Source organism: Rhamphochromis longiceps, linkage group LG15 (genome assembly GCF_057381845.1).
Source record: "Rhamphochromis longiceps isolate RC_006_pf linkage group LG15, R_longiceps_female_GT1.1, whole genome shotgun sequence".
NCBI classification, from domain to species: Eukaryota; Metazoa; Chordata; class Actinopteri; order Cichliformes; family Cichlidae; genus Rhamphochromis; species Rhamphochromis longiceps.
Window position 1 is genome coordinate 20,103,243 of NC_140571.1, and position 26,560 is coordinate 20,129,802.

Genomic DNA, 26,560 nt, shown 5'->3' on the forward strand with positions numbered 1-26,560 from the left:
GAACTCCCTCTGCAAAGGAGATCTTTTATAAAGCAGCTGAAAACTCATCTTTTAAAATCTGCTTTTCTGTAACTTTTTGTTTTAATGTTTTAGCATTTTTGCTGTTAAGCACTTTATGATATTTATATTCAAAGTGCTACATAAAAAATGTTTTTGCAGAGGTATTGCCTAATCTGCCAGTTCTCAAAATAACATTCAATGTTCAATTGCACCCATGTGGGTTCAATTTACAGTGAGCTAATTATTTCCTCTTGTGTGCAACATCTAAAAAAAGGGCGAATACGAACACTGACTTAATGTTCCCAGCATTTTTCAGACTCCATGTGTGAATGGCTCATAATCATCAGGCAAGTGTGTTTTTAGAGCTGAACAAAGTGCCAAGTGCTAGTGCAAACCATCTGGTGGCATTAAGATTGCCAGTCAAACATGTGTTAATGAAATTATATGAAATCAACAAAATAGCCTTGAATTGTTTGGCTTACTTGCATCCAAAGGTAACCACCTGTTATCCTGGTCTGCATGATGCATAACCAACATTTCACACAGTCTGTTTGTAGCTACGAACTGAAAAAATAATTAGGCTCTCACTCAAAACTTAAAAAAACAAAAAACAAAAAAACAATGGACAAAATTAATTTGTGATTTTCTTTTTTGTTTTTAATCTTAACAGACATGGTATCCAGAGCATTTAGTTCTGATAATTAAGTTTGACTGACACAAAGGATTGATTTATATTCTGTACATATGATAACAAACCTGAATCCAAATTTCAAGCTTATAAAAACGAAAAAACAATTTACCTCCTACGCCATGTACAGAAGCATCCTGCTTTAACTGTAATCATACAGTAAAAATCTGTAATTCTGCAGAGTAATCTTCTGTTTTGGCCAGATCAAGGAAAACAAATGTGAACATGGCCTCACTCAGCAGTAAGCAGCATGTATTGATGTTTCGTGACGTATCTTCAGAGCTCAGCTAAATTAGACTCTCTGATATGCTGTTTCCAAAGTGGTCTCCTGCTGTGCCTCTGAGAGTTAGCACAGTAAAATGTAAAATCGTGTCCTGTGGGACATCACTGCTGCCTACTGAGTGATGAGGAGCTTAATGCAAGACTGTAATATTTTGTATTACACTGGTTTGTTCCCTTTCTAATTTCTTGGGGGGGGGGGGGGGGGGGGGTTGTATATCTGTCACACTTAAATATTGCAGATCAAACTAATTTTGATGCAAAATGCAGTGAGTCATGATATAATATGGGTACCTTACATCTAAAATAAAAGCTGGATAATGAGATCAAGGACAAGCTCAAAGGAAATTATCAAGGAAATTATCAAGGCATTTCATATGCCTAAACTCAGTCACAGCATTATCTATATTTACACATACAGTACATCAATGAACATTCAGGAACATTACATGCAGGAAACTACCCACTGTAGGTCAAAAACATGCAACAAAACCAACAAAACTCGGACTGTCCTGGTTTGCATAGTAGCTGCTCTCCATCTCCCAATGAGGGGTACTAATTAGGATTTTCCATCAAGTAGTAAGTACATCACTGCAATTACATGTATACTGGTGGTGGACATCAGAAAATGTTTGTAAGAAATCCTATAAAGTCACAAAAAAGCACAAGAAAACACTGAAAATTTCCATAAAACCTGGTTTACTTGGAAAAACAGACAGGATTGAATTCAAGAGATCAAGATGACATTATTATGAGTGGGCACACTGAAGTAGCTTCCTCCTGCATGACATTTGAAATGATGCAGATGCTGCTACAGGAGAAAAGAGGAGGCCGAACTGTGTGAACAAAAGTATTTTTAGCTCATCTTGCTGGTTGATATCGAGGCTTGAAATCACAACGCATTGCTAAAGTGTGATTTATCTGATGCAGATGATGTAACTGGTGTTTGCATGTTTTACTCCATTTGCTACGCATTAGTACCACTTGCGTATTATTGCGTAATCCTCTCTAGGACCGCCAAAACAGCTGTGACCCACTGAGGCATAAACACGGGTCCTCTTGGGTGTCCTGTGGCGTCTGGCACTGGAATGTTGGCAGTGGAGTCTTTGGGCTACAGCCGGGGCAGGCGCCAGCACCCTCTTGCTCTCCATGATGGAAATCAATAGCACTTAAATACATGCAATATTCCTACTCCCAACATTGACCCAGCACGGTCAATGTTGGGTGTAAATCCATCTTATTAAGAGAGAGGTCAGATGCATTCTTCCAGATCAAAAAAAAATCTCAGATGAAAAAAACTTACCTTTGAACAAGTTAAAAAGGATAAAAAGACAGTAACAATTTGAATTTTAAACCTAAAAACTCGCAGACACGGTTACACTTTTCTACCTCTCTGTCCCACTTCACGTAGCTGTTTCGCTTGTCTGATCATTGGCTCTTTAGTTTGACCTGCACTTTTATCGTGTGGAGCCAATCAACTCCTTAAATTTGACATAATTGGCTGTTTATTTCAATTAGCTTGGAAAACCTCATTAGCGGGAGCTGACTCGACCTCAGAAGGAGAAGCGGTTTAGAGATGATGACTGTAATGGCAGTATAATGATCTGTTGTGCTGTTGATCTTGATTATGGACTTTTCAAACTGACAGCAAGCAATTTGAAGGAGATAATTGGTGATAATGAGGCTGATTAGGCATCAGTGAGGACACACCTTGCTCAGCTCGGAGCCTGAAGGTGTCTGCAAACCTTTTCCTGTTATCAGCTGCGCCTTGTTATCTTTGTTGCTCATTCTCATTTGTAAGTGTCACTGATTCCTTGATTATACAGAACTATTTTCATCCCCCTTCTGTGATTTTAATCTTTAACTTTCACATTTACTATAAAGGCTTTATTTTCCTCTTATCAGCTTCTTATCTTTTTTTTTTTTTTAATCTTATGGACCCATATTCAGTTTTGGCTACCGTCGCTGCTCCTTATTGTTTGCAGCCCCTGTAATACTTTTGTTTGCAGATTTTCTACAGCAGCCCAATTTCAGCAGCCAGAGATGTCATATTTTGATCACTGTGTATGCACACGCTGCTGTGTAGGAACAGCTCTGTGCTTAAGGGAGTGTTGCATTAGCATTTCCATTTGCTATAGTCAATATTTTCCACAATGGAGTGAATTGTTCATTGTGTGCATGCAAATCAGATGACTTTGGGGATTTGGAGCACAATGATACAGACTGTAATTCAAAGTGTATTGATAAATACTCAATGCAGAAAAGGTCATCGGCATGTTTAATAAGGATGCCATCAGACCTTTGCATTTCCTTTTACTGCCTGTTTTTAATGAGCACACAAACTCCGAATTATTTATTGATCCCAAAACTGCAATGAGTGATGATGGAAGCGCTCCACCTCCTCTTTGTTTTCCTCCGTCTCTCACAGTGCTCTGCTGGGTCTTACTTTAATTTAAAGTGTGGCCTGGTCTTGTTTAGAATGCATGCTACAAGCCTTCCCTGAGTCCCTCTGCCCAAACCCTGCTGCTATCAACTCTGCTGCATGTCAGACAGTCTGAGACGGTGGAGAGACGCAGAGAATTATAATTCCCATTCACACTCCTCATTGCTTAGGCACAAAGCACTGCAGAGACTCAACTTTAACTTCTCCCTTCCATTCCGCGGATTTGTGGAGCAAAATCAAGAGTTGGTTTCCTAATCCTCATAAGTCCAATCATATCCGGAGTCTACTGGTACATGAAGTTGCCTCCTGTCCACAAACAAGGGATCGGTTCAATGTGGAAATTACTGTGGCTCGGATAAGTCTTAAGTCTCTGCCTTGTGAAGAAAATTGGCTTCAAGGATCGACTTTGCCAAAGCCTTGAAAGTAATCAGTACAGTCTGCAAATTACCTCCAAAACTATGGGCAGCCAGTTTAATTTCATACAAACAGGGACACATTCATTAAGTTTCCATCCAAGACCTCAACATAACCAGGAGCCATGCCTCATTAGGTCGGACAGTATGCCAATATTATATACCAAGGTCCTGGCAATAGCTGTAAAATTCAGTGATTTAATTAACATTCTCTTTTCAAATATTTTAAACTGTGTCTGCTGCTGCTGCTCCTCACAGCCTGTCTGTCTAACTGTGAAGCAACACCGAGAGGGAAAGGTGATAGAAATGTTTGATTCCAGTCAGACGAAACCAGAAAAATGATGTGGACCAAGTTATAAACAAATATAGCTCAGGAATATTTGGACACGGAGCAGAGGTGGAAATATCACACACAGTTCTTTCCACTGATGCAGAGACTCATAAACAAATACGGGTGAAAATAAGCCTGCAGCAGTGCATCAGAATGACAACCGAGGGAACAAACGAAACCCAGACTGAACCTGATTTAGCTGTAACAGTGCTGAAGCTTCTAAACATTTTGTTTTTCGTTCTCTGGTCTCCTTAAAAATCTGCAGACTGAAAATGGCAGACTGCATAGAAAGCCTGTAAACAAAGCGTCTGTCATGGTCGACCCAGTGAGTTGACCCAGTGTTTTGCGTTGGGCTTGTTCCGTTTATCATTTGTTATGTTAAGTTTGATTCTTGCTAACTGTTTAGATATTCAGTACCTTTGTGTATTTCCTTTTTACTTATCCCCAATACAGGTCTTGATTGTTTTGTACTTTTAAATTGCTTATTCCATAAGTTTTATAGTTCTAGTTCTCTGCTGCCCCCGTGTTCCTTTGTACCTTGTCTGACCGTCGTCTCTGTTAGGTGCTTTCGCTTTATTAGTCTTTTCGCCCTCGTGTTTTGTATTTAGTTTACATCCCCCGTCTCATTCTTTCTGTTTAGTTTCAGCTATATTTTTTTTCCCAGTGAGATGCTACATCAGAACTTCCTATTTCCCAGATTATGATATTTCCTTGGCTTTTTTGGAACTGATTCCTTTGACATTCACCAAGAAAAAAAAAAGCGTGCCCTTTGTGGGGGAAAATTTCAGCTTGCTGTGATAAAGGCATATTTTTTTGAAGTCCCAGTATAAAGAACCTAGAATAAAGCTTTAAATAAAGTTAAAAAAAATGCAGGCTGACTTCAGTCCAATCCAATCAGCAGTTTAAAATCTTAAGGAATACAGCAAAAACAATGCAGGGCCACTTTACAGCTTCACTGTATCTTCACCTCTTAGTGGCCTATCAACCTACTGTCAAAGGTATTATACCTAATCTCTGTTAATCCGCTTTGCAGCTAAGCTGCCATTTAGAGGGCCGACGACCAGAGACATTTAGTCAGGGAGCTCTGGAGAGTTCAGTGTTTTCACTGCTTGATTACACACTTAACAAGATTAATGTACCAACAATATTCATTATTACCGCAGACACATTCGATTAGGTCTTGAGAACTTGTTTGTACAATTGATTTAATTGCATTGATCACTTATGCCTTATTGTTTGCATTATAATTCAATCCAGCAACAACTCTATTAAGTTCAAAATTCTTTGCGTTATCACCTCTACTTCTGCTTACCAAGGAGGTTATGGGTTCAGTTCAGGTTTCCCCATCAGGCAGGAAAACTCAAAAACTTGTACATAAAGACTTTACCAGAGGTGAGGCCTAGACCAGCTAATGCGATGTGGCATGATTAACTTGTGGAGATGATTTAGATCTGGATCTTTCTCATATGAAGTAAAAAAACAAATAAATTGAACTATAAAAATGGTAGACACTAACTAATCTGGATCCAGGGACTTTTATCAAGGGAGGAACTGTCAGAATTGGCCTGTGGCATTATAATTACAGCTGCATTTGTTTCAATCAATTCTCCCAATTTGTCATATTTTTGGAATACAAGATCATATATTTCCTTCACAGTACTAACTGATGGATACATTATTCCACACTGAAACTTCAGCATGGAATGAATAGTAAGCTACTGCAAGCTGATGGCAGACTTCAGCACATACAAACAGGGGATTCAGCTGTCTTATGTCTAAAACAGAAACCTCACACTCAACCATTTATACTGTCTGTCATAATACACATAATGACAGGCTCTTTTAAACAATTTACTTTCTTTTAAATGGTATCAAGAACAAATCAAATGCCATCCATTAGTGACACAGGAACTGACCTCCAGCACACTAAAAAATAAATCTAATGCTAAAATCCCATTAAGATGTGTTAAATGGACCTAGAATGAAATATCCAGCAGAGGGAAGAAGTAAAAGAAGTTTTAGCTTAAATGTATCTCAAAAAGATGAGTTATGACCCAAAACGCAGAACATGAAGTCGGTTAGCTAATTTATCATGGCCTTTGCATGGCGGAGTCAGTTAAATGTTATTTATATAGGGCAAAATCAGAACAACTGTCATCTCAAGGCCCTTCATATTGTAATATAAAGACTTTTCTATTCTTTTGAAAATGGAGCAAATGGGTGGGGTTAAATGTTGTTCATACAAATATTGTGTGTGCATTTAAAATACATTTGAAAATACCTTCAACCCAACCAGTTGGCATGAAGGTTATCCCAACAGTAGCATAATTGTTTTTTTCTTTTAGACAACAGATGCACTTGTGTGTCTGTAGTTTGTATGTTAAGTGCGTCTCTTCAGAGGGCCGCCCCTCCCTGAACCTGGTTCTGCCTGAGGTTTCAGCCTGTTAAAAGGGAGTTTTACCTTCCCATGGTCACCATGTGCTTGCTCACAGGAAGTCATCTGATTGTTTGGGTTTTCTCTCTATTGTTGCAGGGAATGGGTGCCCAATCCCAGTCCACGAGGGCTGGTGTCCTGCAGGTTTTAGATCTCACCCTGGGTCAACACACCTGAATCACATGATTAGTTTATTACCAGGACTCTGGAGAACTTCAAGACATGTTGAGGAGGTAATTTATCCATTTAAATCAGCTGTGATGGGTCAAGGACACATCTAAAACCTGCAGGACACCGGCCCTCGTGGACTGGGATTGGGGACCCCTGTTGTAGGACCTTTACCTTATAGTACAAAACACCTTGAGACAACTGCTGTTGTGATTTGATGCTATATATGGTGAACTAAACACAATTGAACTGAATTTCAGTCCACACAAACCAAACACTATCATCCCTTATGTCATGCAATGTCTGCCAGGTATTTTTTCTAAAGGTGGACATACAATGTGTAATTTAAAGGAAACAAAACTGAATAAAAGATTAATGAAAATAATGCATATTATTGGTTGTAGCACCATAACTTTCAAAGTTAGCTGCTGTAATGATCTTGTGCCCAAACCCAGCCAGTGACAAAACTCAGAAATTTCACAAATTTAGGTTAATCGTTTAGAAATTTGAATGCAGCTTTGATCAAAATTCTTCAAAAACCAAACCAAACCAAAAAAGGGCAAAATAAAAGCACATAAATGGAATACCTGGCAGTAAAACATGCAAATTAAAATATCTTGGGATTCCAACAAGCTTGTTTGTATGATAGGTACTGATGATCCTGCCAAGGAGAGCATAACACTGAAAGAAACATCGGATCCAATTCAATTAGTATTATCACTGTGAACATTGAAAAATGTGGATATTGTGGATGCCTGAAGAGGCTGCTAATGCTGTATTTTAAGCCAAACCATGATCCTTTAAGTCGCATAAACTGAACCAAACTATGGCTGAAACCTAAAATTAATATAGTAGAAACATTTTTTTGTCATAGAGCCTGACTAGAAATGTGCACCACGTAACCTAAAATAATGCAAGTGAAAGTATTTTCTGGCAAAATGAAAACTGGCAGAGAATCTGTAGCTGAAAGGTGGTTGAACATATTTTCCAGCAGCAGCAGCAGCATTGTTTTGAGACAGTGTCATGTCTGGGGACAGAGTTGCGATCATCCCTGACATTCCCCTGGTGGCCTTCCTAGCCTCTATGTCTTAGCCCAGTGGAGGAGGGAAATGAAAAGGTGCAGAGGTAAAAATGGCACAGAGCAGCAGTGGCTGCAGTAGTTAATCCACAATAAAGATTTCTCTAAAATCTTCTGTTTAAAGCTTTTTTTTTCTAGTCGTGGACAATATTACGGATGGATGTGATTTGCTTTGTGAGTAAAAATAATTTCAAAACAAAAGGTGGGCAGATAAGTTGAACAAGCACCGTTTTTTTGTTTTTACTGTTTACTGTTTTCACTCTCCTCTCTCTTTCTGCTGCTATGAGCCAGAAGAGTTATTTTCTTAATAAAGTGCAACAACTGTTTACAGCCAAATATCTGAGCAGATCCAAATGCAACTAGAAAAATTTGCATTTCCTGCGAAAATGCAGTGTGGATGCTTTAAAGCTGAAGCTGTATGCAAAAAGTAGCTGAAAAAGCTGAAAAGTTGCAGAAATTGTAAAAACTTTGCAGAAGCAAAGGAACTTTGCTAAAATGGAATAACTTAGCAGAACTGCAATATCTTAGAGGAATCATAATACTTGGCAGAAATATAATAGCATAGCAGAACTTAGCAGAAATATTGTAACTTACCAGAAACATAACTTCTCAAAAATACAAGAATTTAGGAGAAATAGTATAAGATAACAGAAAGAATATATTTAGACAAAAATACTTAAGCATTACAGAAACACTATGATTTAGAAAAATAGTACAACATAGCAGAAATACTGTGATTTACCAGAGACACTGTGATGAACTATGAATATTGTAATTTTAAATTAAGACTATGTTTTAGCACAAATATTATAATTTGGCAGAAATACTATGATACAGCACAAATACTCTGGTTTAGCACAAATATTATAACATAGCAGAAATACAATTATATAGCAGAAATGCTATATTTAGAAAGAAAAATATAATATAGTAGAAATAGTATGATTGAGCAGAAATACTACAATATAGCATAATAACAATGATTTAGCAGAAATACTATGATTGAGCAGAAGTACTAAGATGTAGTAAAAGTACTTTGATTTAACAGAAATACAATTATGGAGGAGTAATACTTTAAAATGGGAGAAATATTGATACACACACACACATACACAGAGCCTAAAGGTAAGAGTATTTGTGCCATGGAGTGTTAAGAATGTGAGGTCCATATTAGAAAAGCTGGTAAAATCATAAAAGTTTGCAGAATTGTAATAAATGATGAATATGAATTACTGGTCTGTGACAGTGTATTAATTTGTAGGGAAAAAAAAACATGTTGACCAAGGTGGAATCGAACCCACGATCTTTGGCTTGCAGACCCGTGTCATTACCAACTGCGCCACTGGGAAAGAGAGGAGCCGTTTTGAAAAACAGGGTGATGAGCAGTCAGAATTAGATCCCGGTGAGAGGCGAAAAACGCAGTTTTTTGGAGTTACAAAACGTTGTGTAACTCAAAAACTAGGTGGACTAGAGGCATAATTCTTGTATTGGGTGAATCAGCGGACTTTGGTGTACTTTGACTGCGATTTTCATTGCTCTTTGTACAACCGTCGCTGAGATATGACGAGAGAGGAAACGGAAGACCTCAGACATGATTGGCTGACTGGGAAGCCATGCAGGCCCTGATATGTGATATGTGTCTGAGTCCGCACAGAGGATTGGCTGCCTGGCAGAAATATATAGAAATAGTATGATTAAGCATAAATACTACATTTAGCAGAAATACTATATTAAGCACAAATCCTATAAAAAGCAGAAATAGTATATTAAGCACAAATCCTATTAAAAGCAGAAATAGTATATTAAGCACAAATCTTATAAAATAGCAGAAATAGTATATTAAGCACAAATCCTATAAAAAGCAGAAATACTGTAATTTAGCAGAAATACTATATTAGGCACAAATCCTATAAAAAGCAGAAATACTGTACTATGATTTAGTAGAAAAACTATAAATAATCAGAAATACTATATTTGGCAGAAATACTATATTTTGCACAAATCTTATAAAATAGCAGAAATAGTATGATTTAGCACAATAGTAATAAGTTAAACAGAAAAATTGGAAAAGCAAAATGGACAGCTGAAGAAATGCTGAACATGCTGAGGGTCCCTCAAATATACTTGTTAAATGAAAAAAATCAGCAAAAAAAATATATAACAGCCACACAATCAGAAATATGTACACATAAGGAAACACACATGCACAGAGAGACACACACACAAGATCCAATTCAGTCAACCAGTCTAAATATATTGAATTTGAATCTTAGAATGAGATCATCCCATTAAAAGGCCTTCTCTCTCTCTCTCTCTCTGTCACACACACACACACACACACACACACACACAGGGAGAGAGAAGTAAGTTTCTAGCTCAGTCAGCCTGGGAGCTGCTGAATTTGAATCCACCAATCAGAGAGCCTGTGCACTTTTTCCCGCCAAAACAGGTGCATCTATTTACACACGCAGCACAGAGAGGCACAGGTTTATCCGGTTGTTCAGTCTGACGTCACTAGCCGTGTCTGGGTCTAAACTCCGCTGCAGGTCCATATATCAAACGATCACTATGGCATTACTGAGAGTTGAAAAACTGTCTAAAGTCTTTCATCTTTAATAAAATGATCAGCGTTCTGCTCTACCAGGTGTAACAATTGAGTTTAACATCCAGGCATCCATGAAAACAGAATTTATGACATTTAACGGAGTTAGAAGTTAGCAGGGAGTTAGCTCGCTAGCTTCTATCTAAATACAATATAGCATGTCCTGACTGCGGGGTTTTGGAAACAAATTAAAACGTACAGCTCTGTTATCACTTCCAACATAAATGAAGACAGAAAGCTAAACAGCAGTGACGTTTGTAGGGTTACTGAAGTTTGGCTAGCTGGTATATAATGATGTGCTACGTGACCGCTAGCGACACAGCTATGTTAGCATAATATAAACAAGCTAACTTTTTTTCCACTTGATAAAAGTTACCGTGAGTGTTCTCGGTGGTCAGGAACAAATGTAATCGCATGGCAGGATGCTGTAAACGGACCAAACTTCAGCCAGGAGAACAACTGAGATAATCCATCCACAATACGAGGTTAGTCATTCATATACTGCTGCATGGGCTGGGCTGTAGTTACATCCTAAGGTTTTAAAAACTGAGCTTAAATAAATGATTAGCGGTAATAAAAGCCGAGGGAGGTCAACAGTGATCGCTGACTGTTTTAGGAGCTTTTTGAGATCAAATAGAAGAAAATACATAACATTAAACATGTTAACAACACAAATGCCATATTAAACGCAGACTACTTTAGACCCGGAAGTAGGATTCGTCGCGTCATCACTGAACAACCGGATTGCAGTCTATTTCTCATAATGACGACTCCCCTCAAACAAATGACCATAATTTCCTAACCGTAGGGGCTAGAGCGGTCATTCTTACACCGTTTTGTTCAGAAGAGATGGGGGAATCTTCAAGTGTTGACAATTTATCATTAAAATATGAATTTTTAGAGATATATGACATGGATGACTTGTTGACTTAGAAGCCACGAATTCCCCAATATGCAAATTTGAATGCCTCAGACCACATATATGATTGGCTGGCTGGGAAGCCGTGCAGGCCCTGATTTGTGGATTTGAATTCCTCAGCCCTCAGATATGATTGGCTGGCTTAGAAGCCATGAAGGCCCCAATATGCAAATTTGAATGCCTCAGGACACATATATGATTGGCTGGGAAGCCGTGCAGGCCCTGATTTGAAAATTTGAATGTCTCAGTCCTCACAGAGGATTGGCTGCCTGGGGACCTGGCAGAAATATATAGAAATACTATGATTAAGCATAAATACTACATTTAGTAGAAATACTATGTTTTAGCACAAATAGTATAAAAAGCAGAAATAGTATGATTAAGCATAAACACTACATTTAGTAGAAATACTATGTTTGAGCAAAAATCCTATAAAAAGCAGAAATACTATATTAGGCAAAAATCCTATAAAAAGCAGAAATAGTATGATTAAGCATAAATACTACATTTAGTAGAAATACTATGTTTTAGCACAAATAGTATAAAAAGCATAAATACTGTAATTTAGCAGAAATACTATATTAGGCACAAATCCTATAAAAAGCAGAAATACTGTACTATGATTTAGTAGAAAAACTATAAATAATCAGAAATACTATATTTGGCAGAAATACTATATTTTGCACAAATCTTATAAAATAGCAGAAATAGTATGATTTAGCACAATAGTAATAAGTTAAACAGAAAAATTGGAAAAGCAAAATGGACAGCTGAAAAAATGCTGAACATGCTGAGGGTCCCTCAAATATACTTGTTAAATGAAAAAATCAGCAAAAAAAATGCACAGGGAGAGAGAAGTAAGTTTCTAGGTCAGCCTGGGAGCTGCTGAATTTGAATCCACCAATCAGAGAGCCTGTGTACTTTTTCCCGCCAAAACATGTGCATCTATTTACACACGCAGCACAGAGAGGCACAGGATTATTGCAGCCTATTTCTCATAATGACGACTCCCCTCAAACAAATGACCATAATTTCCTAACCGTAGGGGCTAGAGCGGTCATTCTTACACCGTTTTGTTCAGAAGAGATGGGGGAATCTTCCAGTGTTGACAATTTATCATTAAAATGTGAATTATTAAAGCTATTTGACTTCTAATGCACCATAACTGAGTAGAGCAAAGCAAAAACTGGCTTGACTTGCCCTCAAACAACGCTTTGTAACTCGAAATCTATTTGGAGTATCGATATCATTCTTTCACCGTAAGAGACAGCAGGCTTTGGTGAACAGTCATGGAAATTTTCAGGTCTCTGTGGAAATCCAACAAAAAGTTATGACGAGAGAAAAAAGTGGTTCATTTCCAGGGTTTGAAATTTGAAGAAATCTGAGCGACGGACGAATTTCCTACCCTCAAACAAGTCCAACTCATTTCAGAACGGTAATACGTGAGAAAGAAATTCTTGAATTGTGAGCGTCACGAGTGTCTGAAGATATACCGGGACAAGCCTCATGTCTTAACTTTGCTTCGTTAAGGAGATATGACGATTCGAATATGCCTCTCATTACAGAAATGCAGCGGTGATTTTGAACAAACTCTCCATTGACTTTATATGGAGAGTTTTCCGACATTGTGTTGGTCTGAGGAGATTTGCGAAAGTTCTATGAATACCACAACAATGATAGTGACATTTTCGGAAACCCAGCAAAAATACCTATGTTTTGATGTATAATTTGTGGAAGTTGAGTGAAGATTGAGCAAGTAGCAAGAAGTTGTTCGGACATGAAGAGAAGACTGCAAAACCTTCAGTGGCACACTGGAAGCCAAGTGCATAGCAACCATAACAACGCATGTATTTTGTGAAAAATCACAATTTTGCAACTGAAAACTTTAAGAGGCATAAAGGTAAAACGGTAAAAGATTTGAAAAAGCTGAATCATACCTGAATAGCCCAATAATTTGAGAACATTTTAAAGTTTGAATGGTTGTTCTACGTGAAAATATGAGGAAGTAGTTAAGTTTCAGAAACAAGCAAATTTTAGCAGAATTGCAGAAGTTTCCCATTCATTTCAATGGGACAAATTAAGCTTAATATTTTAAAAAGTATAATAGTGAAAAATACCAAAAGACATAGCAGGAATTAGCAGAAATAGCAGAATATTTTAAAATTTGAACGGTGAAAATCGGCTGAAAATTGCGGAAGTAGTTAAGTGCCAAAAAGTGTACGGAAGTCCCAAGAGGAACTCAATAGTGTGGATGCTTAAAGCATCCACACAATTACTGTTTGGCTCCATTAATTAAACCTTGCTGAGTAACAGTATGCATTACAAGTAGATTTTCTATTTGGATTCCTGGAAATGAATTTATGTGATGTGTTACGGGGTCTCAAAGTAATGCTGGATACATCGTGCCACACAAAATCCTCACTTATAAACTGTGCAGTCTGTCGCACATTTTAGGAATGAGTATGAGGATTTTATTATTTGCTTCCCTTTGTAATTATAAACTTAGCCAAGTACAACACATTTTTAATAAGAAATTCAAACATGCTCAAATAGTGTTATGTTTAATGCCTCAGTGCCACATGTTCCCTCTAAGTATTTGGGTTTCTTGCCACATTGTAAGCAAGTGAAAAACAACAAAAAGAAGAAGACTATTGAACACGTTGTCATAATGCAATATTCTTAAGTTGAGGCATTCCCGTATTACATAAACACTGTTGTAGACCAATAACCAGAGTGAGAATGCACTGATATACTCTTGCGTAGCCATGTAAGCAAACTAAGCTTTCAAAATTGATGCAAATTATTCCAACATGTGTTCTAACATTTTGTTAAATACATGCAAACTGTCTGCATTTACAAAGGAGGCGCTGCAATAACCTTTGTTACTATAACCTCTAATGGATTTTTAAGATAACACTATGGAAAACAGTACTGTATACTGCAATCAGAATGATGAGAAAAGGGTAAGTCGTAGTAGCAGACTGTGGTGATTTTTAATCTTTTTCTTTTAGTGTTAGTTGCCCAGTTTTGGAGATATGGCATATTAAAACGTCTGTCATCACTTGAATATGATGAAAGTAAATTGCACTACATCTGAAAAGTTTCAATAGTATTTGTTAAGGTACATGCACCAGTGATATCAATCACATATCATGTGCTTTTACCTGAGATGAGAAGTTTGAGGTTGTGATATTTTGATAGGATGTAAACACTGATGGCATCCCCAGCGGCTGAAGTGTATTATTAATTAGCTACAGGTTTCTTTTAGTTTGGTAAAAGGCCAGAATGCTTGTGATAGGTTTGTAGCTTGAACCTATTCGCTGGAACGTTGAAGACAATATAATTACACAGCAAGCAAGACACGAACACAAGGAGCACAAGTCCAGAACGGTCCACAATAAGTTCAGGGGACCGACCGTGCACACGCCAACGGCGGGCAAGCAGTTCAGGGGACCGACTGTGCACACGCCAACGGCGGGCAAACAGTTCAGGGGACCGACTGTGCACACGCCAACGGCGGGCAAACAGTTCAGGGGACCGACCGTGCACACGCCAACGGCGGGCAAACAGTTCTGGAGGCCGACCGTGCACACGGCAACGGCGGCGACGGGCAAAACCAATCAGGAGGCCGCCACTGAGCAGGTCCGGAGGTCGGCCGCGATGCCAGCGACGGCGACGAACTCTTTTCGGAGGCCGTCCCCGAAGGCCATGATGCCAACTTAGAGGCCTGGAAAACGGCCGGCAGAGGCGAGGCGGAATAGGTCGAGCGGGCTCTGACGGCGGTGTGGCAACCGCAGGACCGGACAAAGGCAGGACCGGACGAAGGCGGAGCTGGGGCAGGACCGGACGAAGGCGGAGCTGGGGCAGGACCGGACGAAGGCACGGAGGCTGGACCAGGCGTGGACGAAGGCAACTGTGTAGAAGTCACAGGGGATGATTCAGCAGGTGGTGGCTGAACAAACTTCCCCGGACCGTCAGCAGACGTGAGGATGTGCTTGCTGGGTCCTCCAGGACCCCCAGCAGACGTGGCTTGAAGCTGGACGGGCGATTCGGGCCACGTCAGCTGGAGCAGATGCAGGAACAGAGGCAATTGGGACCCCTGGCTGAGGGTGAAGATGAGTGGCTGACTGAGCAGATGACAACGCTAATGAGTCCTCCACTAACTGAGCTACTGACTGGGTTATGGACTGTAACAAAGCTTGCAGAAAATCCGATTGTGGTAGCGACTGAGCTATGGATAGCGGGGGTGAAGACTGAGCTATGGGTGACTGAACTTGAGGTGGAAGTGGTGGTGGTGGAGTTGGTGACTGGGCGGCTAATGGGGCTACAGGCGGCTGCTGATCAGAAAACACTGGAGACTGAGCTGAAGGCGGCTGCTGATCAGAAAACACTGGAGACTGAGCTGAAGGCGGCTGCTGATCAGCTAACTGAGCTGAAGGTGTGGAAATGAAAACAGCACCAGTCCATACTACAGGAGAGAATGGAAGTGTGGTTGGGTGATGACGGCGAGGGTTGCATTTCTTCTTCAAGGATGGATCAAACGATTTGGCAATAAACCTTGGCAAAAAATGCTGCTGTCGTTGAGAGTACCAAGTGGCGAGGGCCTCCAGGAGAACTACTGAATCCTCTTTCCCTGGGCTGCCCATGCCAAACAGTTCAAAACTTAGCCTCACTCTTAGAGCTGTTATTATTTGTTTGAGTCCATTTATATTTAGAAAACTGACAGTGGAGGCAGTGGATGACAAAAAAATTATCAAAAAATACTACCTCCAGCTGCCTCTTGTAGGGGCTCGCGGCATGGACTACCCTCCAACAGTAATCCCAAAGGAGCGCGAGATTCTCTCCCTCAGAGGCGAAGCGTGAGTCCGCTGGATCCATTACTGGTCGCGTCGTTCTGTCAGGGCTCTGTGTGCGGGCAGGCGGAGAGGAGGATCCAAGCGCAGGACTCGAACACAGAATTGTAAATCAAAACCTCAGCTTTATTGCTGACATGAAAACCAAACGTGAAGTGCCGTGAATACAGAAACCAAAAAACACACAGGCATAATCTGAGGGTACGACACAACACTGGGTTGAGGACAGCACAGGGCTAATATACACAGGGTGGTAATCAGGGAATGGGTAACAGAAGGGAGACACAGCTGGGGGAGATCAGGGCTAACGAGACGGGGGAGCTAAGCTGCACACACTAACATAAGACAAAGACTTTCACAATAAGACAGGAAACAAGAAACCACTAAACAAAGATGCAGACACGACACAGAGACAGACTAGACACTGAACAGGAAACTGCAATACACATGAGAACCCAAAACCTAAGAACTGATACCTCACCAAGAATAACTGAAACAGATCTATAATGATAGTAATAAACAAAGCACCAGAACATCAGAAAATAATCCATAATGCAAAAATAGACCAAAATATAAGAAAATCAAAATGCTGGGTCAACACTGACCCAGAACCGTGACATTGGGACCATCAGTCATGTTGTGCAGAAGTCAGGTTGGTACACAGCTGACAGCTCTGTTTGACAACTGTTAGAATTCATGTTATGGCAGGAACCAATCAGCTAAGTAAAGAGACACGGCAGTCCATCATTACTTTAAGAACTAAAGGTCAGTCAGTCCGGAAAACTGCTCAAACTTTGAATGTGTCCCCAAGTGCAGTCGCAGACACCATCAAGCACTATGAGGAAACTGGCTCACATGAGGACCGCCCCAAGACAGGAAGCTCAACAGTCACCTCTGCTGCTGAGGATAAATTCATCCGAGTCACCAGCCTCAGATATCGCAAGTTAACAGCACCTGAGATTAGAGGCTGGATAAATGCCACACAGAGTTCCAGTAGCAGACACATCTCTACATCAATTGGAGACTTTGCAAATCAGGCCTTTATGTTCAAATAGCTGCTAAGAAACCACTTCTAAGGAAAAGCAACAAGCAGAAGAGGTTTGTTTGGGCCAAGAAACACAACAAATGGAAATTAGACCAGTGGAAATCTGTGCTTTGGTCTGATGAGTCCAAATTTAAGAACTTTGCTTCCACCTGCCTTGTGTATGTGCGACGCAGAAAAGGTGAAAGGATGGTCTATACATGCATGGTTCCCATCGTGAAGCATGGAGGAGGAGGTGTGATTTGCTGCTGACACTGTTGGGAATTTATTCAAAATTAAAAGCGCACTGAACCAGCATGGCTACCACTTCATCCTGCAGTGACATGCATCCTATCTGGTTTGCGTTTAGTCAGACCATCATTTACCTTTCAACAGGACAATGACCCCAAACACACCTCCAGGCTGTGTAAGGGCTATTTGACCAAGAAGAAGAGTGATGGAATGCTGCGCCAGATGGCCTGGCCTTCAGAGTCACCTGACCTAAACCCAGTCGAGATGAGATGGAGCTAGAGTGAAGGCAAAAGGGCCAACAAGTGCAAGACTGTTGGACAAACCACTTCAGGTGACTCTCTCATATATTTGTGGATTTTTATCTTTAGAAGCACATGTCTGACACATACAGTGGGGCAAAAAAGTATTTAGTCAGCCACCGATTGTGCAAGTTCCCCCACCTAAAATGATGACAGAGGTCAGTAATTTGCACCAGAGGTACACTTCAACTGTGAGAGACAGAATGTGAAAAAAAAATCCATGAATCCACATGGTAGGATTTGTAAAGAATTTATTCGTAAATCAGGGTGGAAAATAAGTATTTGGTCAATAACAAAAATACAACTCAATACTTTGTAACATAACCTTTGTTGGCAATAACAGAGGTCAAACGTTTACTATAGGTCTTTACCAGGTTTGCACACACAGTAGCTGGTATTTTGGCCCATTCCTCCATGCAGATCTTCTCGAGAGCAGTGATGTTTTGAGGCTGTCGCCGAGCAACACGGACTTTCAACTCCCGCCACAGATTTTCTATGGGGTTGAGGTCTGGAGACTGGCTAGGCCACTCCAGGACTTTCAAATGCTTCTTACGGAGCCACTCCTTTGTTGCCCGGGCGGTGTGTTTTGGATCATTGTCATGTTGGAAGACCCAGCCTCGTTTCATCTTCAAAGTTCTCACTGATGGAAGGAGGTTTTGGCTCAAAATCTCACGATACATGGCCCCATTCATTCTGTCCTTAACACGGATCAGTCGTCCTGTCCCCTTGGCAGAAAAACAGCCCCATAGCATGATGTTTCCACCCCCATGCTTCACAGTAGGTATGGTGTTCTTGGGATGCAACTCAGTATTCTTCTTCCTCCAAACACGACGAGTTGAGTTTATACCAAAAAGTTCTACTTTGGTTTCATCTGACCACATGACATTCTCCCAATCCTCTGCTGTATCATCCATGTGCTCTCTGGCAAACTTCAGACGGGCCTGGACATGCACTGGCTTCAGCAGCGCAACACGTCTGGCACTGCGGGATTTGATTCCCTGCCGTTGTAGTGTGTTACTGATGGTGACCTTTGTTACTTTGGTCCCAGCTCTCTGCAGGTCATTCACCAGGTCCCCCCGTGTGGTTCTGGGATCTTTGCTCACCGTTCTCATGATCATTTTGACCCCACGGGATGAGATCTTGCGTGGAGCCCCAGATGGAGGGAGATTATCAGTGGTCTTGTATGTCTTCCATTTTCTGATGATTGCTCCCACAGTTGATTTTTTCACACCAAGCTGCTTGCCTATTGTAGATTCACTCTTCCCAGTCTGGTGCAGGTCTACAATACTTTTCCTGGTGTCCTTCGAAAGCTCTTTGGTCTTGACCATGGCGGAGTTTGGAGTCTGACTGTTTGAGGCTGTGGACAGGTGTCTTTTATACAGATGATGAGTTCAAACAGGTGCCATTCATACAGGTAACGAGTGGGGGACAGAAAAGCTTCTTACAGAAGACGTTACAGGTCTGTGAGAGCCAGAGATTTTCCTTGTTTGAGGTGACCAAATACTTACTTTCCACCCTGATTTACGAATAAATTCTTTACAAATCCTACCATGTGGATTCATGGATTTTTTTTTCACATTCTGTCTCTCACAGTTGAAGTGTACCTCTGGTGCAAATTACTGACCTCTGTCATCATTTTAAGTGGGGGAACTTGCACAATCGGTGGCTGACTAAATACTTTTTACCCCACTGTATTTGTTCCTTTTAAGACACATTTACTCCTTTAAGGCATAAATATGTCATGAAAAGTTAGTGGACTGTTGCTGATAAATATGTGAATGAGTTGCATTAGGTAACTGGTCGCATGGCTGTAGAAAACCATTGCAGAGACTGATATGGCAGCACAGCACTGTTCACACATCATCTGGTCCTTAATTCTGCAATGAGAAAGGTCAGCGAGAGGAGAAGTATCATTAGCTGAGCCCTGACTTCACCTCCCTACCGACGTGAATAAACTCGGAGACAATGACAGAAGCATGGTGAGAAGATGATGGATGGAGGAAGATGAGAATATAATAACCACAGTGTGACATTGGAGCCCTTTACTCAGGTTTTTCATTGTGTGTTTGAACAGTCTCCTCTCTCTGCATTGATTTTCTTTTTGAGAGTGTCCATTTTGTCAGCGAGAGCTTATCAAACACCAAAATGATTCATTTCCCTCTAATGAATAGTTGCCTGCTTGCCTTAACTTTAGGTACCAATGTGCTGTGTGAGCGCTGTATAAAATATCAGACTTTGCTTTTTTTGCACTAGTGGCTTACTGTTCTGTCCTTGTTGCAAAAATGAACATTTGTTTGAACTGTTTTGGCGATTTTAATAATTTGTTTCATACTGCAAAATAAATAAGTTGACAGATTTTTTGAAAGACTCCCCCAAAATGTATCTAACTTTCTATAGATCTTGTTCAGATTGCAATTTCTTAAGCTCAAAGATTGGGACGAATTAGTTTGATTTTTGATCCTATCATGTTAAAACTGCACATAAACACACCATCACGGCTGGAAATGAACCTGATAAAGTGAAGAAGAGATTTTCAGATAAAAATTTTTAAAAGACCTTTTCAGCCCTAACAATTAAAATACTGTAGTTGTTGAGACATCTATGAAGAGGGGCCTTTACTAATTAGCATTTGCCCTCTCAAACAAAGACTGCTGCTGCTTCCATCAGGATCACTTAACATACATTTCTAATCCAACTATAATTGAAAAGCTACAATAACTTAATGTACATCAACTAAAACGAGCACATTTTTTCTTTAAATACTAATGCAGACTCATGCTATATTATTTAATTTGCATGTATTACTCTGGGCTTAACTAAAAGACTTTACTAAAAGCAGTGCATGTACTTCAGCGATATATAATTAAATGACCATCAACATTTCAGCACTGATTAAAGTGACATTTACCTACACTGCTATTTAAGTACTCTACTAATGGAAGGATTTCCACTTAATTAATACGATAATTAGTTGGAACAAGCCATTGGCTAACCTTGAGGGCAAATCGTAAGAAACACATGCACAGATAATGTGTGACATGAATAATCCTCGTTGTTTAATTGTTTCAGTTTTTCATAAATTACATGTTACTAATTTCTATCCAGTCTGAGAGCGTAAAATCTGGTCTTATCCGTGTCTCCCCCACATGCTATCAAAACCTTTACATAATTATGCAGAAATCAACTTTGTAAGGTGCCAGAGGGTTGAAACTACATAGTCAGAAATGTAAGAGTGTGTGAGTGGTTTATAAATAAATGTTCTGGAAGTGGTCAAGTTTGTAGTAACAGTCCCTTCATTCAACTGCTGCTAACAGAACTGATCACAGCAGGTGAAAGTATTAAAGCTCCTTGACATTTTGAAAGGCTGGTACTGACTCTCCTGTTAAAGTTGAACATTTCTACTTCAATTTAAAAAATTACCTGTGCTACAACCCTCGTAGAGCTGCCCCCACTGCAGCACCACAAATGTACAAATGCATAATTTACATAGAAGACATAAATAATTTCATCCCATGAATATTTACAAAAACTCTGAACGTCAACTAATGTTGTCAGAACAATTTTGGTGAAAACTAGGAATACCCAGCTAAAGGGGGCTGAACTAGAGTTTAACTGATCTCTGGGTTAAAAGTACACTATATTTAGTCCTCACGCTCCCTTTAAAGCTACCTGTTGTGTAGCCCTAGAGATTAATATAATTAACGATTAAACGCAAAGTGGTGTATAAACACAAATTGAATAAAAAAGGCGAGTGAAAAAGAAACACTGATGGTGAAACCTAGTAACGATGGGAAGACCCCAGCAGCCTAGATTTTGCAACGTAACTAAGGGAGGATTCAGGATTACCTTGTCCATTGCTAACGATATGCTTTGTCAAAAAGAAAGTTTTAAGCCTAATCTTAAAAGTAGAGAGGATATTTGTCTCCTGAATTTAAATTATGAGCTGGTTCCACAGAAGGCCTTGAAAGCTGAAGGTTCTGCCTCCCATTCTACATTTAAATAGTCTAGGAACCACAAGTAAACAAGTGCAAGTCCTCTATAAGGTGGTATCGCACTATAAGGTCTTTAAGATAAGATGAGGCCTGACTATTCAAGACCTTGTATGTGAGGAGATAGATTTTGAATTCCATTCTGGTAGCCAATGAAGAGCAGTCATTATATGGGAAATATGCTCTGTCTTTCTAGTTCCTGTAAGTATTCTTGCTACAGCAGTTTGGATCAACTGGAGGCTTTTCGTGTAGTTTTTAGGACAGCCCAATAACAATAAGTTACAATAGTCCAGCCTCAAGTATAAGATGCATTAACTAGTTTTTCAGCATCACTCTGAGGCATGAGGTTTGTGATTTTAGAGGCATTGTGCACATGCAGCAAAACAGTCCTATATATTTGCTTAATATGCACATTGAAGGTCATCCAGGTCTTTATGTTTTTAAGATATTCCTGCATTTTAACTGAATTGCGTGTGTTATCTGGCATCATGGATAGATGGCTCTACGGATCATTTGCATAGCAATGAAAATGTATGCTATGCCTAAAAATGATACTGCCTAATGGAAGCATCCATAATGAAAACAAAATTGGTCCTAACATGGAACCCTGTGGAACTCCATAACTAAAGAAGAAATCCCCATTGGAGTTGAGATAATGTTTAGAAACCAATATTTACATTAACACAGTTCATTTGAATAAAATAACTGAAAAAAACATATGCCAAGAGAGAACTATGGCACTTTGAGTTCAGTTTGTTTATCTAAAAGTTCCACTCAGATGCATGAGGTATGAATGGTTATTTATTTAGCAGAAATGGGGAATTTTCCTTTACAACCAGCCAACACTCTACCAGTGTACCAGCTTAGTTTTCTACTTTCAGAAAGTTCAAGAAAACACCTTGTAGAACTGCGCTATCTATCAGTGTCACAAGTTTATAACTTTTGGTGTCTTTACCATTTTTATCATTTATGAACACCTTTGCATTTCTCTTTGTATTTGTACCTATACGTCTTTGTATGTATGCACTGTAACAGAAGAAATGTATCTTCATTCCTCTATATTCTCAATAGTAATGCTAACAGGACATTGAATTGTACCCTGACCTTGACAATGCTGGTTTCCTCTTTAAAAAGTAAAGTAAATAAATAAATGATTTTTTAGCTTTGCAAAGTTTCTTCCAGACATCATATAAAACTTCACTGGATAAGCTGAATTCCTCACAGCAAGTTAGCGAAACTTGATGAGTTGAACTGGTGGGGAATCTTTTTAAATGAAATAAGATGTGTTTTGCAGCCTTTAACCATTTTGGTGACCACTAAAAAAGCTAAAAATTATCTTTGCGGGGGGCATATGTGATGCATTTTTAACAGCTTCCGGTCAGAGACAGAGGCTAATTTCAAGTCTGGCTGCAATCTCTGGCCTCAAATCCCAGCCTCCCACTGTTAACTACTTCCTGAAATTCCTTCCAATCCACAGCACTCAAACCTGTTCAGAGATTGACTCTCTAACCTTGCCTGCTTGCTTAGTGTATCTAAGCTTCTTCCTCCATCTACCACATCACCTCCTCATGGCACATAGAGTTATGCAAGGTTTAATGGTCTACAGAGTACTGGACCACCAAGTAGGCTCCTGAGTTGAGAGGGGGTTCGGTATCTCTGTCGGCCATGACTGCTCACACTCTTCTGAGCCTGAAGTCAATCCCCGAGACAAAGAACTCTGCTCTGGGAGAAGGAAAGGCTAACTTTGCATCCTGGCTGAAGATTTAGAAGAGCTGGAGTGTGTCAGACTTGATGTTGGACTCAGTTTTAATTATTTAAATCTGTTACATGAGATAAATATGTTCTTATAAATGTTTAGTAGTCAGAAAAATTAACTTCTCTTAGACGTTAATAATTTGTAAATTGACAGGTATTTATTTCTGCTCTATTATAGTGCTCAAAGCATTGCAAACCCACCTATACAAACAAACACATATAGTTATAGTGTAGTTGTAGAGTAGTCATAGTGTACAACAGGAACTGTATTAACAATACTATAAAACATAGTATTGTTAATAGCATTAACTGTTGATCCATAGGCAACAGCTAATGCTAATTTCAATTTGTACACACAGTTGAAAGATCTGTCTGCACTCCCTCCACAATAAGAGAACTTATACCAAATATTTCTTCCAAGAGTAATACTTCCACCCACAAAGAGGCAACTGAATACTCCTGGACATTTTGTATGGTATTTATGTTTTGTACGGTCCCCTGTGCTTGCATACATGCCTGACAATGTCGGGGCATGCTCCGAGACAATGAATGGTGTCCTGGGAGATCTCCTCCCAGTTTGGACCAGGGTATCACTGAACTCCTCCAGATTGGACTACTGTAACTCCCTCTACTCGGGCCTCCAACACTCCTCTCTCTGCCGGCTCCAGTTAATTCAAAATGCAGCTGCGCGTCTTTTAACAGGTACGAGAATTCATGAACACATAACTCCAATTTTAGCCAAATTACATTGGCTCCCTGTTAAATATCGTATAGATTTTTAAATTCTTTTGTTCACTTTTAATATTTTGAATAATTTAGCGCCCAGTTATCTTTCTGATTTACTCCACTCATACAATCCCAACAGAGCACTTAGATCGTCCAACCACAGGCTCCTAGCACAACCTAGGACTCGAATGAAGTCGCGAGGCGACCGGGCCTTTGCATCCGTGGCACCCAGACTCTGGAATAACCTCCCCGTTCATATTCGCACTGCCGAGTCTATCCAGTCTTTTAAATTATGTCTTAAAACTTATTTTTTTACTTTGGCTTTTGATTCTGTCTAGTTGGCTGTTTTAGCTTGTTGCGTTGTTACCTATTGTCTGTTGTCCTCTTTTATTGTTTGTTTTAACTGTCTCATGTTTTTATTGACTGTGAAGCACTATGGTCAACACTGTTGTTTTAATATGTGCTATATAAATAAATTTTGATTTGATTTGATTTATGGTAGTCAAACTCTATTGCCTAGCCTGGAGAGATCTGTGCGTTATTCCTCCCCAGTTTATCTCTGACCCAACACCAAACCGGTTGCGCTGAACGATGTTACAGGCAGCATAATATTTCCACGGCTTCTCCAGACCCTTTCACGTCTGTCACATGTGCTCAGGGTGAACCTGCTCTCATCTGTGAGAAGCACAGGGCACCAGTGGTGGGTCTGTCAATTCTGGTATTCTATGGCAAGTACCAATCTGGCTTCATGACCTGATTTTTTCTTAGATGTTTATTTCTTAACCAAGCACGCTTTCACCCTAAAACTATGACTTTGACTGTCTCTTATAAATATTTGATGCTACAAGAAATATCTATATTGAAACCAGTTTCCTATAAGCTCAGCTCAATGTGAAAAATTATACTCACTACTCATTATTTATAACGTAATAACAAGAAAACAGAATATACACACATAGCATAGCTTAAAATCTGTTTGTTATATTACATGACATCTGAATTACTGCTGAATTTATTATGTTTTAATGTCTATTCTGCAGTTAGATAGACTGAGCCAATTACAGCTTTGTACAATGAACTGCTGAGCACCATGTCGGTGCAAAGATAGCTCGCTACCTGGCAACATTCATGAACAACAGCGTGAAAAATGGCAGTGCAATGGCGATGGAAGAAATGCAGTGGTTACACATGCATATTACATCTTTAGATATTTTCAGAAAACCACTAAATATTCAGCTTGAAGAATTGATTTATTAGAGATTTGTTGAGGTCAAACAAAACAATCCGTTCACGTGCCGCCAACAGGAAACAAACATGACGTGATGAAAAATGTCGACCAAAGCAAACATTAAAGGAGTGCATGTACAATTTCGGCAGCTTATCACCCAGAGGCAAAGATGTTAAAGTATAAATGCAAAAGTTAAGAGAAAGGTTGACTGAGTTCTTTGTGTAGAGGAGAAGCTTGGGTAAAAAAAAATCTACTCAGGAAGGCATAATCTCTCAACTGTATTGATGTCTAAAAATATCTAAAAGTGTAACTTTATATATTTTGTTATGTTTAAAAAATGTTCTTAACTTTAAACTAAGCCCAGGTTGTTTCTTATATCTAATATCTTGTTGTTATAACCAAATTGATATGCTAATCAAAAAAAGGAATGCAATAAAATCTATTGAAAACACAGACTTTCATTTCTTTAACTTCTAGTGGAGAAAAAAAATGAAAAGTAAGGTTTATTTGGCTTTAAAAATAAAGAGTTAAAATTATTAGTTTAATGTGACTGCATATTTTTTTAAAGTTATTATGGCTGTTCTGTGCACTGCCAGATCCTTTTGTTAAAAAGATGTAAAACATTATTTATTTGCATATCATCACTTGCTCAGATGCTGCTGTATAGATACTGTATAGGAGTCCGACAGCAATGAATGGCTTTATGCACTTCTTTACTAGATCCAAAGCTACTAGTGCACTGCAGAATCTTTTTTTCTCTGAATCTGGGTGGCTGACAGTGACTCTGAAATCTCACAAACACACACACACAGTCACATACACAGAGGCTAAGCAGGGAAGCAGTAGGAGCCAGCAGGAGGGAAATGTCAGCACAATGTCAGGGTGTTAGCTTGGCAAGGCACGGCAGGGCTTGCCTCTGAATGTTTCTGAATGTCACCACTCTGGAGGCCAGTGGAGCAAACACACACACACTTAGATCTCAAACAGAGAGAAGAGCAAACAGAGAGAAGAGGGAAATCTGTATTGCCCCGAGGCAGCGGTCACGCCAGGGGAAAATGACCGACAATAAAACGTATCTCACT